This window comes from Sus scrofa, chromosome 8 (assembly GCF_054392235.1).
Source record: "Sus scrofa isolate SSC_HxYL_T2T_F1_AM1 chromosome 8, Sscrofa_HxYL_maternal_Yorkshire_Landrace_v2.0, whole genome shotgun sequence".
NCBI lineage: Eukaryota > Metazoa > Chordata > Mammalia > Artiodactyla > Suidae > Sus > Sus scrofa.
This window is the reverse complement of record NC_139390.1, coordinates 28,897,470-28,912,695: the sequence shown is the minus strand read 5'-3', so window position 1 is coordinate 28,912,695 and position 15,226 is coordinate 28,897,470. Positions and strand designations below refer to the sequence as shown.

At 41.2% G+C, this 15,226-nt stretch overlaps 2 protein-coding genes and 1 long non-coding RNA gene across 4 annotated transcripts in view; 2 read left to right on the top strand and 1 right to left on the bottom strand.

Moving 5' to 3' along the window:
• NWD2 (NACHT and WD repeat domain containing 2) overlaps nt 1-15,226 on the bottom strand; it is a 204,325-nt gene that overhangs the window by 24,007 nt on the left and 165,092 nt on the right. The gene's annotated exons all lie outside the window — the stretch shown is intronic.
• Nucleotides 1-15,226, top strand: part of LOC146400381 (uncharacterized) — a 164,571-nt gene that overhangs the window by 32,903 nt on the left and 116,442 nt on the right. The window lies entirely within an intron of this gene.
• LOC146400382 (uncharacterized) lies at nt 10,743-13,669 on the top strand. The gene is made up of 2 exons (XR_014812305.1): nt 10,743-11,041; nt 11,101-13,669. It is a non-coding gene; the product is annotated as an uncharacterized LOC146400382 (long non-coding RNA).

Genomic DNA, 15,226 nt, shown 5'->3' with positions numbered 1-15,226 from the left:
GCCGGCCTGGTGGGTGTCCTATTCCTCTCGGCTAATTCTGGGTAAGGATGGTCAGCATCCTCATTCAGGAATATCTGTCATGAAGAGTGAGATTTTAGTGCTGGGAAGGGTCATCCCGGAAACCCACCTGGGCAAGGAAGGCCCTAAGAGGGCTTCAAAGCAGTAGAAGTAGGACTTTCCAGAGGAATCCCATAAGGCAACCTGTGGAGGTTGGCCACTGGGTAAAGGACTCGGTGAACAGGCAGAACAGTAAATATGGGATTTAGTAATTGACAAGTCTTCATCTAGCAGCCAATGAAGCCCAGGAATATGATGTTCCCAGCAACCCAGATGCAGGGTGACAACAGCTGGGTTTCAGCCATGGAGTGGGAAAGAGGACAAAATAGTGACTATGGAAATAAGATCACATCCCAGGGAAGGACTGTCATCTCCGTATTAGCAGTTTACCATTGGTTCTTCATCCTCCCTCTGCTCTAAACCGGCTGGTCTCAGAGTCTAGGGCAGGATCATATCTGTGGATTCATTTCTGAAATGTGCTCCATGGCAGGCACATGGATCACCAAGGGTATTTGTTAAAGGAGAAGTTATAAAATCCCTTCTTAGACCTGAGGGCCGCTGTGCTTGGGGAGCTGAGGAATCTGGAATTCAAAGTGCAGTTACAAATGGTTCTAGAATATAAGGGCCACTTGCTATGGGCCATGCATATGTGGTCTCAGGAGTAATAGTCAGCGAGCATTGAAGGAGCAGGACGGGGAAACTGCAGATCATTACAAAAATCTAAGTCTATTTAAAAATAATTATTGGCATTGGACAGCTGGCACCAAGTGCTCTAATTACTTAATCAGTATAGTGAGACAAAGTGTTCCTTAGAGTAGAGATTACTAAAGAAGAAAAAGTAACCTCATTCAATTCAAATAACTGATTTTATTGAGCGCTTGCTATATATAAAGCGGTAATATAGAACTTCAGAAAAGTAATCATGAGATAGGCTTAGAGTTACTTATTGGATTGTTCTCTCCAAGACTTTCCCTTCTCTCTATCGATTCTTCCTTTGGGTGGAATGCTCATAAATCATGAAGCAGTTCCTTTTCAAGAGTCCAAAATAAGATTCTGCTTCAATCTTACCTTGCTATTTGAGAAGCAACAAAAAGAGAAACAGCAAAAGGGAAGTTTGCTACCACATTTTTCAGAAAGACTTCTGGGGGTCTGTACAGTTACATGGTAACACACATAGCATGCTGTGTATACTAAGGCTGGCAACAGTCAATTCAGAGAAAGATTTGGTCCAACTCAGTTGCAAAGTCCAGCTCTTTTGGTCAATGGCTCAGAGCAGGGGTAGAGATGCAAGACCAAGGCTAAAAGGCCAGCAGTAAAAGTGGAGGTGGCAAGGTGGAGGGCCAATCTTGGTTCCCTAATCAGACTATTCCTAGCACTGTAGCTATGGGGAGGGCACATGAATGACCCTAGGGCAGGTGCCAAAACCATCTGCAAGAGAGCCTCCTTTTCTGTTCATAGTCAGTAGGATACTCACTTTCCTAACCAAAGAAAAAAATCTGATTTTTCACATCCTTCTGAACTCACTGTTGGAGAAGTCTTTTTTTTTTTTTTTTTTTTTGCTTGGTTAAACCAACTTTGCCAGTTTGTGGAGAAATCTGGTGGAGAGTTGAGGGACTATATTTGATTTTGCATTGAGGTCCATGTTTATTAGTTATACCACTGATCTCATCAGCCTCTGTGACCCTGTCTGAAAGAAACACATTTGCCTGAAATCATTTTCAACTTTTCATTGTTTAAACACTGAGTCAGAACACACACGAATATAAACATTTGGGATTTTCCTGTCTTTAGAAATCCATAATCGCCTCTCCCACCCACCTAATCAAATGTGAGAACATATTTAATTTGGCCCACCCCAGGAAGCAACAATCCAGTTGAGTGCTCAAATATAATCTGGGAGTTAAGCCCAAATGATTGAAAAAAATCTAAGAAAATTGTCTAATTTTTTAATAGCAGTTTCTGTGTATAGAATTCTAGACTAAGAAATACTTCCAGATGCTTTGGAACTAGATAGAAGTGGTGGTTGCACAACATTATAAATGTATTATTGCCACTGAATTGTTCACTTTTTTTTTTTTTTTTGTCTTTTTGCCTTTTCTTGGGCTGCTCCTGAGGAATATGGAGGTTCGTTCCCAGGCTAGGGGTCGAATTGGAGCTGTGGCCACCGGCCTATGCCAGAGCCACAGCAACGTGGGATCCGAGCCGCATCTGCAATCTACACCACAGCTCACGGCAACGCCGGATCGTTAACCCACTGAGCAAGGCCAGGGATCGAACCCGCAACCTCATGGTTCCTAGTCGGATTCATTAACCACTGAGCCACGACAGGAACTCCTGAATTGTTCACCTTTAAGTGGTTTATTTTATACTATATAAATTTCACCTCGTTTTTTAAAAAGAAATCTTTTCAGAATTATTGATTTCTTTATAACTGAGAACCTAAATGTAGAAGGACTCTCCACTCTTTGTATCATTCTTTCCTTTTTTATATGCTGGTATAGATACATCTAAGCCATTCAAAGGCTTAGAGATAACATTTTCTTTCCCCTCCATTGATTTTTCTTTTCTGTTGCACAAGCATTGATTCTTTCCTCTGCCCTCCGTCACCCCCCACCAGCTCTTTATGTGCAGTTAGTTCTGCCTGGGCTTGCAATTGAGAATCATTGGGGTCTGAATCTGATGCAGCTTTTCTTGCAGGAAACAGATCACCACTTCATGGTGCGGGTGATCTCAGAACATCTTTGTTTTTACTGTTGCGGGATGTCAGGAAAGACAGGTGAAGATACTTCTTGGGGGGATGGATGCTATGCTTTATAGGTGGTTAGGCTGCTGTTTGTGAGCCATCAGTCATGGGGGCAGCTGGAAAGGGAGAGATTCTGTCAAGCCCCCACCCCCACCCCCACCATTGGTGCTATAACAAGCTGAAGCACTGACTGTAAATGCCCTACTCCCTCCAACCCAGTCACTGATGCAAGGCAGCTGGGACTAGTTCTTCCTTTCTATAACCTTCTCTTTTATTTATTAAAATCCACATTCATATATACACTTTTCTCTTGTCCATGATCTCATTTAAACATTCATGATTCTGTGAAGCAGGGAGAGTTGCAGAAGAGGACACCAACGCTCCCAGACCTTGCCTGGCTTGCCCAAGACCACTTTTCTAAGAAGATATGGAAACACGAGCCCTCGAATGTGGGGTTTTCAATAACCTCATTCTTTGTACTTCATCAACGTGTTGTGCTATGCCCCCTTCTGAGAGTTCTGTGGATGGTTTACTTCTAATGATGGTTTTGCCAGCCAGTGCCCTTTGCAGGGTCACCATGTATGTTTGTGCAGGTGGGCACTGCACGCTTTGGGGAGCACTGTTCACAAGGACTGCCAGATGTTCAATGTTATGCCCTTGGGTGTTGGCATTCTTTTTTATCTGACATTGCATGGAGGGGAAAAGACGGTTGTGGTGTATTCCCGGAGTTCACAGCTAACCTTTACAAACAATGATCTATTGCAGAGTGAGATCAATTGAACCACTCCAAGAATCAGCTGCACCTACTTTACACAATGTTATTTTCCCAGTGTTTTTCCAAAGAAGCACCTTTGCAACTGATGTTTACATTTTTAAAATAGAAATAGAAGGTACTTTTTGTAGAAGTGGATTTTAATTCAATTACTCAAACTTTCAAGTTTCAGGTGTCACAAGAAGCAAGAGTAAAAGGAGGAAGGGAAATATGATGGTTACTTTTATATGTCAAGTTGACTAGATCACGGGGTGCCCAGATATTTGGTGAAACATTAGTTTTTGATGTATCTGAGAGAGTGTTTTTGGACGAGATTAGCATTTGAATCAGCAGACTGAGTAAAGCAGATTGCCTTCAGCGGTGGGAGTGGATATCATTCAATTCTTTGAGGGCCCCAAGAGGACAAAAAAGTAGGAAAAGGGGCAAAGTCGCTCTGTGCCTGACTGAGCCGGGGCGTTGGTCTTTTCCTGCCATTGTACCGGGACTTATACCATGGGCACTTCTGGGTCTATGGCTTTTGGACTCAGATGGCAACTACACCATTGGCTTTCCTGGGGCTCCCTCCAGCTTACAGAGGGCAGATTGTGGGGCCTCTTGGCCTCAATGATCATATGAGCTAATTCCTTATAATAAATCATATGTGTGTGTGTATGTATCCTTTCTAATACATAATCTCCTATTGGTTCTATTTCTCTGAAGAACCGTGGCTATTACAGGGGACGAATTGGGAAATAATCATGACAAATGACTGAAATAGTATTTGTTAGGACTACATACTGTCCACGTTAAAGATGATCTAGATCAGATCTTTAGGGAAGATCGTATGTTTGGCACCAACAGACATAAAAGTGATATCTTAGCCATTAGAGATAAGGACTTCCATTCATGGTTGCCAAGATGGGATGTTATACTTAAATATACTTATATACTTGGTCCATACAGTTTAGTATTTTTTATGTCAAAGCATTCAATCATCCGGATATCCACGATGGAACTGACAGTATATAATGACTAGATATTTACTTGCGTCTGTCTATGGGCAAAAAAAAAAATGTCTTCCCACAATTTGTACATAGTGAGCCTGTATTTCACATCCTACAAACATGAATTTCTGAAATAGGATAAAGAGGTACATTAATGCACATGAATAATCTACAGATACGTAAAAAACATTTTGAGTTTGGAAAAAGGCTAAAAGTTAGGAGTGACCTTAGCAAGTTGCTTAACTAACTCCTTTGAGCCTCAGCTTTCATATCTATAAATAGAGCTAATATTTCACCCTTGTATACGTACCTGGTCACACATCCACTCTGGTTTCTTGAGGGAATCAAACAGTTACTCTAGGTGAAAGCACTCTGAAATATAAAGCACCTGGCGATGTAGAAGGCACCACTACTTAAACTCCGTTTGTAGAGAAACATACATTCTTAGCACATGCACAGGTACAGACCGGTAATAGAAATAAGCTGGATAGACGGAGAAGTATAACTGGATAGCTAGAGAAGGGGAAAAAAAATCTCTTAATTGAAGAAAGAGAAACAGAAGATCAGGAGGAAAAGAATGGGTAGATAGTTGTTTACAGGTGGAAGGAAGGTGAGAAACTGTAGGGTGAGATGAGAACAAACTCCTCCACTTTTCTGGGTGAAGAAAAAGAGCCTTAAAAGAATTAAGCGGGGTTAACTGCCTTAGTGGGCTGGAATAGCAACAGAGGTGTGGGGTTAGCATTTATGGATTAGAAGACAGGCAACACTTGAGGGGGTGCAGAGAGTCCACACATAAAATAGACATTTTAAAAAATGAAGAGGTTTGTATTATTGTGTGTTAATCACCACGTCTACAGGGATTGCCACTTTGCAGGAAAAGACCAGCATGACTATGGCCTACACATGTGCCCCAGTACCTAGGTTGATGCCCTCACCCACCACGTGAATGTAATAGGGCCTTTAAGGAGGTGATTGAGGTTAAAATGAGGTCACGGGCGTGGGGCCTTAAGCCAATCAAACTGGTGCCTTTATAAGAGGAGGAAGTGACACCAGGGCCTCTTCTGCGGGAAGACAGTGAGGAGGAGGCCGTCTTCGAGCCAAGGAGCGCCCTCTCACCGCAACCCACCACGCTGGCGCCTTGATCGTGGACTTCCAAACTCCAGAACTGTGAGAACATACATTTCTATTGTTTAAGCTACCCATTCTAGGGTATTTCCTTTTGGCAGCCTGAGCTGACTAATACAAGCGTAAAGATGAACAAAATGAAGCAGGTTTTGTTAACGAAAGATCTGGTATGTTTGGCAATTCATCCTAAAATGTTTTTCGGGGGTTGAGTCATTGATGACGTGACTCACAAGTTTCGTTTACTATACCACAAATGAGTTAATGCTTTGATCTAGTTTCTTTGAGAGTCAGCTCAAATACGACTATAATTTTACCTTTTTTCTTAAAACTGATATTCATGGTTTAACTACGGCTATTAAATTAACATACTGAAACCCACTGCAGAATTTAGCAGATATCAATAATATTTACTTATATCCATGGTAATTCTGCTATCTTTTACTTATTGCAGTGTGCTTTTCTCTGTAACGAAGTTTCAATACCTTGAAAATACTGAACAGGAGCTCCCGTCGTGGCTCAGTGGATAAAGAATCTGACTAGGAACCATGAGGTTGCGGGTTCGACCCCTTTCCTTGCTCAGTGGGTTAAGGATCCGGCGTTGCCATGAGCTGTGGTGTAGGTCACAGGACGCAGCTCAGATCTGGCAAGGCTGTGGCTCTGCTGTAGGCTGGTGGCTACAGCTCCGATTTGACCCCTAGCCTGGGAAACTCCATATTACACGAGTGTGGCCCTAGAAAAGGCAAAAAGACAAAAAAGAAAATACTGAACACAACTATTATTCTGCAAAAGAATTTCAATCTAAAATGGAACCAGAGGATATAAAATGATAAAATGGAAAGTCTCACACATGTGCCCTGATTTACGGCAACCTGCTAAGACTGGAATTTTTTTATGTGATAGGGAATTGGTCAGGAATTGTATCAGCCTTGGGAAATAAGGCTTCTGGTTTCCAGAGGCATGAACAAGAAATGGCTCAGGTTGGGTTGGTCTTGCAAGATAAGCTGACTTGAACCTCATTTATATGACTAGGCTGGTTTTGTCTGGGGAATTTTCAAAGCTGGTCTAGATTTGGTTTTGACTTGAACACATGCTCCCTGGACTTTTGCCTCCTTGAGTTCCCTGCTCATAAGGACGGCCTCCCCCAAACCCTTGAACGGTCTCACCTGCAGCTTGCTATAGTTTGTGTCTCTCTTGAATTGCAATTCTACGATTCCCCAACAGGCTCACCTTTTCCCCATTTCAAATGCCTCATTTTATCCTTTGATTTAGGCTGACAATTCTTTAGAAACATGGGAGTCAAGGAAGCAACCAAAGCATGAGAAGTTTTGGTAACAGGACTCAGGGAATGGAGCCATTCTGGAGCTTGCCCTTAATTTAATCAGTTCCAAGTACAGATTGCAATCCTAACCCCAGACAGTTACCTTATAAAACTGAGAAATGTGTAAGAATTACATTCTAAAATGCTAGAGGGAGGGAGTTCCCGTTGTGGCTCAGTGGTTAACAAATCTGACTAGGAACCATGAGGTCATGGTTCTATCCCTGGCCTTGCTCAGTGGGTTAAGGATCTGGTGCTGCCGTGAGCTGTGGTGTAGGTCACAGATGTGGCTTGGGCCTGGCATGGCTGTGGCTGTGGTGTAGGCCGGCAGCGGCAGCTCTGATTTGACCCTTACCTTGGGAACCTCCATAAGCTTCAGGTGAGGCCCTAATTTAAAAAAAAAAAAAAATGGTGAGATGCTATTATATGGTGCTGCCCATGAAGCAGTTAGAAATAAGGACTTGTAAAGTAGTCAAAAGAGGAATCTGGCTGGGAAAGCAGTCCTGGAAATCATCATGCATTCATGCAACAAATAATTGGGCACCTGACTTGCTGGGTGAACAACAATTTTGGTTTGCTCAGGACTGTCCTAGTTTGAGCACTGAATTTCCCAGAATCCCCCTCATTCCCAGGGGAGGCTGGTGACTCTAACAAGACGGTGAACACGGTCATGGGCCCTAATATTTTGAATGTTCATTCTGGGAGAGCAGTCAGAGATCCATATGGATTAGATAGTTCAAGAAGGAATTAGAGTGGCAAGAGCACAGGGCTGAGGATCACTAACCCTTCTGTGGGCACAGAATCAGGAGGAGGGAAAGCGGTGGAGTGGAGTCACAGAAGACCCGAGGTGGGAATGGCAGTATTCAAAACATTTGTATAGAGCTCTAATACAGCAATGGGAAAATGGACAAAACCCACGAACAGGTAGTTCATAGAAGCTGACACACAAATGCCAGTAAGCATAAAAGTTGATAATGATTCTCTGCTCCTTTAACACCCATAGAACACAGGTGATTAGATTTTTTCCTTATCAAGCTGATAGTAAGTGGTATGCTCACAAAAGAAAATGGGCACTTCTAGACAGAGTGCCAGGAAGATGGGAAGAAACATGCTGAGAATGCAATTTGGCAGTGGGTATAAAATTCCACTTTGAGAAATTCATCTTACTATTTATAGATTTGTGTACAAAGAAGTTCAGCCATTTTTAACTTTTTTTTTTTTTGGTCTTTTTAAATTTTTATTTTTAGGGCACCATGTGGAGGTTCCCAGCTAGAAGTCTAATCCGAGCTACAGCTGCGGGCCTACACCATAGCTCACAGGAACGCCGGATCCTTAACCCACTCAGAGATCAAGCCTGCAACCTCATGGTTCCTAGTTGGATTCACTTCCACTGTGCCATGACGGGAACTCCCCATTTTTAACTTGTATCTTGGCAGCCTTCTTCTATAAGATTTTAATTTATCAGTGTTAATATAAACAAAACAGAGTAAAACTACCCACCGTAATTACTAATTCACATAAAGTACGGACAGAATTCTACTCAAGTTTCTATTTTTCTAGTTATGAGAAATTAAAAAGAGAAACATTCAAAACATGAAATAACTATGTCCCCACTGTCCAGCTTGAAAACTCAGCGTTGGTCATATTTTCAAGTGATTTTTAAAAAATGAAGACAATCTCATAGAAGAGTTTTAGATTTACAGAAGGAGCAACCAGATAGTACCAGACATTCCCCTGTATCACGCTGTCCCCCAGTTTGCTCTATTTTTAACATCTTCCATAATATGGTGTATTTGTTACCATTATTGAACCATTACTGGTACATTTTAATGAACTAAGACACATAGTTTATTCAGACTTCCTTAGTTTTTACTCAATGTAATGTTTTCCTGTTCTGGGATGCCATATTACATTTCGTTGTCATTTCTCCTTAGGTTCATCGTTGGTGCAATATTTTCTCAGGTTTTCTTTTTTTTTTTTTTTTTTTTTTTGTCTTTTGTCTTTTGTCTTTTTGTTGTTGTTGTTATTGTTGCTATTTCTTGGGCCGCTCCCCCGGCATATGGAGGTTCCCAGGCTAGGGGTTGAATCGGAGCTGTAGCCACCAGCCTACGCCAGAGCCACAGCAACGCAGGATCCGAGCCGCGTCTGCAACCTACACCACAGCTCACGGCAACGCCGGATCTTTAACCCACTGAGCAAGGGCAGGGACCGAACCCGCAACCTCATGGTTCCTAGTCGGATTCGTTAACCACTGCGCCACGACGGGAACTCCTCTCAGGTTTTCTTTGTTTTGATGACCCTGACTATTTGGGGGAGTATTAGTCACATATTTTGTAAGATGTACCCTATTGGAATTTGCTTGATATTTTTCTCATTATTGGACTGGCGTTAGAGGTTTCGGGGGAAGAAGATCATAGAAGTGCTGTTTTCCTCATATGAACAGTCCTAACTCAACATAGTTTGCCTGATGGTATGGATCTTGATCACTTGGCTGAAGCAGTGTTTGTTGGGTTTCTCTACTGTAAACTTAGTCCCCCAAACTCCATTTTCCTACTGCACACTGTAGAAGGAAGTCACTCTGTGACCCACTCTTAAGGGGTGGGAGTTGTGCTCCCCTCCTTAAGGGTGGAGTTATCTATATTATTTACATATAATCTACATAATTTGGAATTGTGCACAGAATTGATTACCAATTACTCTTTTATATTAGGGAACTTGTGGCTATTTTGTATTTCGGGTTATAATGCAATGCTACTTTTTTTCTTTTTTCTTTTTATTACTCAATGGATTTTATTACATTTATAGCTGTACAATGATCATCACAACCAAATAATGCTACTTGATTTTGTTGCTCGAATTATTCCATCTTTTTCCCTTGGAAGCTCTTTCACTTGGCTCCTTGGTGCCTTTAACATACTCCCTTCATTATGGCAATTTTTGTTTAAGAACAACTTATTTTCTGGCATAAGATACTCCAGACTCATCTTGTATGTTTCCTGCTGCAGTCTCAGAATCACCCATCTCTCCAAGGAGCCCTTGTTCCTTTTATTGGAGAGTTGTATTAAAAATCAAGATCTGGGTGCTGGATGTGCTTCTTGCTACGCAGTATCATTTTTTTTAGGCCCTCTCAGAATTGTGTGTATACTAACCTGGGTATTTACACATGTTGATAAGTATATTCATGGGTAACCACTGGCTCCATATTAAGTTATTAATCATAAACTTATATCTACTTTAAAGTCAAATGTGAGTTCTCCATAAATTTCATAACTAATATCTCCAACTCTAACCCTTTATCACACGGATCATTCTAGCTACCTCCTTTTGCTGATCTGTACATTTCAAGTCCAATTGTGAGGAAACCTGGGTCCCACAATCTGCAATTCATTTGCTTTAGTAGTTCAATTCTGGTGTACATTATAGCGGTATCAGAATCATGAGCCTCCATCCCTATTGGAAAAGATTTTATTGACAATAGTACTTAAGCGTACTTCCTTTTGCTTTTATTCTTAGGCCATTTCCAACGGACATTTTTAAAATAGAAGAAATAAAACATAACCAAGTTGAATTCCCCTTTGTCTTGCAAATCCAGGCTGATTTTCCTCTTCCTTCCCAAGATGCAAATATTACAAGTTTGCACATATTGTATATTTTCAGTCTATTTTTATATCTTATATATACAAATATACATCTATGGGCATGCTATATTAAAATTTACCTAAATTGTGTACGGGGCATATTTTGCCCTTTTTTTTAACTTTTTTTTTTTTTTTTGATGAATCTATATTAACTTAGATCTGGTCCATTCCTTTGTATAGCCAAAATATGCCATCATAAGAATATTCCACATTTTATTCACCAATTTTCTTACTGATGAGTATTTGGATTCTTCCCAGGTTTTTTTTGTTTTATCAATAATACCATAGAGGAGTTCCCATCATGGCTCAGTGGTTGCGAATCCGACTAGGAACCATGAGGTTGCGGGTTCGATCCCTGCTCTTGCTCAGTGGGTTAAGGATCTGGCATTGCCATGAGCTGTGGTGTAGGTCGCAGATGCGGCTCAGATCCTGCGTTGCTGTGGGCATTGCCATGAGCTGTGGTGTAGGTCACAGATGCGGCTCAGATCCTGCGTTGCTGTGGCTCTGGCGTAGGCCAGCAGCTACAGCTTCGATTGGACCCCTAGCCTGGGAACTTCCATATGCAGTGGGAGCAGCCCTAGAAATAGGCAAAAAGACAAAATAATAATAATACCATGTAATATCCCATCAAGTTAGCAAATCTTGAGGACATTATGTCAGTAGAAATAGCATTAATTTATGTTAACATATAAAAAGTCCCATGCTTAGACTTGATATCTAACTCCGTACTTAAAAATATGGATTCCAGTTCTGTTTTAGTGTCTACAAAGCCTATTCTTAGAGCCACTCTCCAGCTGGCCTGGTTCTTATCCTGTCCTGGATACACCACACAATGCCTGGCCCACAGCAGGCTCTCACTACACCTCCTGCTACCTTGTAGGGATCAGCTCTGGCCAGTGTGTCTAAGCGTTCTTTCAAAATACTTATGTGTATGTGCAGATGCTGCTGAGTCCTTTCAGTGCTGCTTTGAAAACCTTTCAGAAAAAGCTGAATCAACTATGCGTATACTGCTGGTCCACACTTCCAAGAAAAGTTTCTTCTTTTGAAAGATGGTGGGTTTGAGTTAGAGACACATGGGCTCAGAGCTGGGCTCCATCTTTAACCAGCGTGGGATCTTAGGCAGGTTACATGACCTCTCCGCTCCCTGGATTTCTCAGTTTTAAAGTAGAAACAGGAGTTCCTGTCGTGGCTCAGCGGAAAGGAATCTGACTAGCAACCATCGGGACACAGGTTCAATCCCTGGCCTCGCTCAGTGGGTTAAGGATCTGGCATTGCAGTGAACTGTGGGATAGGTCACAGAAGCAGTTCAGATCTGGCATTGCTGTGGCATAGGCCAGCAGCTACAGCTCCAATTAGACCCCTAGCCTAGGAAACTCCGTATGCCATGGGGTGTAGCCCTAAAAAAATTAATAAAGTACAAACAGTAAGGCACAACACTGTCATAAAGATCAAATGACTTAGTGCCTTATAATTAGTTCATATACTTGCCGTCATGTGAAAAAAGCTAGTGGTGCTAGATAAATAAGTTGTTACTTTATAATAGGTATGACCACTGAAATTGCTACAAGATGAATCCTAGAATGATCCAAAATAAACCAATTATCAATACTTTATCAATATTTTGATAATTCTGTTTCAGCCATCTTAGGAGTCCTGCCATTTTATCAAAAAACAAAAACAAGTTTTTTAGCATGTATCTTTTATGTAAAAATTTTAATGTAATCATTGTCTATTATTCTCAAAAGAATTAAGTGTAATTTACTATCTTAATCCCACCCTCAGTCCATATTTAGCTTTTACCAGTTTCAAATTTTTTTTTATAGTTGCAACTTTTTAAAATCAAAATCCAGATAAAGACCTTATTGCATTGAGTTGGTATGCCTTTTAAAGTTATTTTTTTTTTTTCTGTAACATCCTCACTCTCATGTCACTGACTGGTTAATAGCGGGTTATTTGTCCTGAGGGCCAGCAGTTTTCAAAGTGTGGACCAGCAGCTTCAGCATCTCCTGGGAACATGTGAGAAATGCAAATTTCTTCTCAGGCTCCATCCAGTCCTACTGAAACAGACACTGGGAAGGCAGCCCAGTGATTTGTGTTCTGTGTACTAACAAGCCCTCTGGGATCTCACCTTGGTACCACTGCTGTTAACTAAGCCACATCAGAGATTTGGCTGATTGCCACCTCCTGTTGCCATTTATCTTCCAATTAGCCTGTGTATTTCCTATAAATTGGTAATAGAGGTAGAGCCTGGATTATATTCAGGTTCAGGTTTTTTGTTTTTAAAGGCAAGAATACTTCACAGATGATGCTGTGCTTTCCTACTACGTCCATGATGAGACACATAAGCTCTGTTTGATCCAGTATGAATGATGCTGAGGCCGCCAGTGCCGGCTCCCTGATGCCTGCTCTACTGTATGGTTTTACCAACCTCTGATGCTTCTTGTCCAGACTTACCATTTCCTTTGGGATTGTGAGATGAAGATTTGTAATATCGTCCATTCTGCACTTATTAATCAGTTGCATCCCTGTATTCTTGTTGCTTGAGACCATGGCAACCTCCCTGGCATATTCACAGTTTAAAAGCAGCATGACACCTCACACCAGTCAGAATGGCCATCATTAATAAGCCCACAAATAACAAATGCTGGAGGGGAGGGGTTGTGGAGAAAAGGGACCCCTCCTGCACTGTAGGTGGGAATGTAAGCTGGTACAACCACTATGGAGAACAATGTGGAGGTACCTTAGAAATCTATACATAGAACTACCATATGACCCAGCAATTCCACTCTTGGGCATATATCCAGACAAAAGTTTCCTTAAAAAAGACACATGCATTCACATGTTCATTATAGCCCTATTCACAATAGCCAAGACTTGGAAACAACCCAAATGTCCATGGACAGATGATTGGATTAGGAAGATGTGGTATATATACACATGGAAATACTACTCAGCCATAAAAAAGAATGAAATAATGCCATTTGCAGCAACATGGATGGAACAAGAACTCTCATCCTGAGTGAAGCAAATCAGAAAGAGAAAGACAAATACCATATGATTTCACTTATATCTGGAATCTAATATAGGGCACAAATGAACCTTTCCACAGAAAAGAATCATTGACTTGAAGAATAGACTTGTGGTTGCCAAGGGGGAGGGAGTGGGATGGATGGGGTGCTTGGGGTTAATAGATGCAGACTATTGCCTTTGGAATGGATTAGCAATGAGATCCAGCTGTGTAGCACTGGGAATTATGTCTAGCCACTTATGATGGAGCATGATAATGTGAGAAAAATGTATACATGTATGTGTAACTGGGTTACCATGTTGTACAGTAGAAAAAAGTAGAAAAAAATATGAATTAACATGGCTCATTTACAAATTAAAATAACTACAGAATTTTTCATAACCCTTATGAGAATCACAGACTACTAATTTGCATGATTTGCATTTGCCTAAAAAGCATTCATTTAATTAATGAAGGAATTACAGTCTGGGTTCTGATTGAGAATCAGTTATTACCTATCTGGATACCTGTGTTACGCCAAATAGGCTGCTTCATCAGGATTTGTTCCTTAGATTGGTGTTTAAATGCCTCAGCCCCCTTTATTCTATGATGGTGATAATGCCATGTATTCCTCTCTGCCAGATAAGGATTTTAAAATATTGTGAGATAATGTATGTCTGAGTACGTTGGGTGAAATTATGAAAATGTCTCTTAGACCTGACTCCTTAATCTAGAGCAATGTTTCTTAAACTTTGACAGCGACCTACAATAAGAAACACATTTTATACTGTGATCCTGTTACACATACACTTCTTAGAAATTGAAAATCTTTGTCTTTACCCCAGACCTATGGAATCAGACTTTCTGGAAATGGGCCTGGTAAGGTGTTTGACCAATAATTAACTATTGCCTACAATCTACCTTGATGCTTTCTGTTTTGTTTTCTTCCGTTCCACTAAAAATTGCTGGCACTAACTCACTAGATTAAAATGATCAGATCCACCATCAGACTGCAACCCACATTTTGGGGGAAAAAAAGAAAACCTTTTCCTTACATGATTTTAAACTCTCCACAAGATTGCCTCATTCTTATCACTTGGTTGCCTGAACACAAGTGCCCCTCATTTCAGGCACTCACAACCAACTGTGATGCAATGTTTAAAACAGGTCCGTAGAGGTGGGTGCCATTGATTTGAAGAACTAGAGGCACAAGGGAAGGTTTCACAACGAGGATAAGAATTCATTTATTTCTTCATCACTTAAGTGAAGAGGAAGGCACAATAAATGAGATTCTTGCTCTTCCAGAGGTTACAGGTGGGTTGGTAAGAAATGGGACATGGGACAGGCAAGTAGACACGAAGGGACAAAGAGTGTTATCAGGGCTCACAGATCTCGGAGAGGATGTAGCTAATCAGAAAGTTGACTATGGATGGTGAAGGAAGCAAAACTTGAATTGGCTCTTGATGGTGAAAAGGATTTAAATGGACAAATTGGGGTGAGGGTGGGAAAGGACCTTGCAGAGGGAATTAGCAGCCGCCTCCTATAATGCTTGCAGTTATAAATGAGCAGGGTGCTTTTAAGAGGCA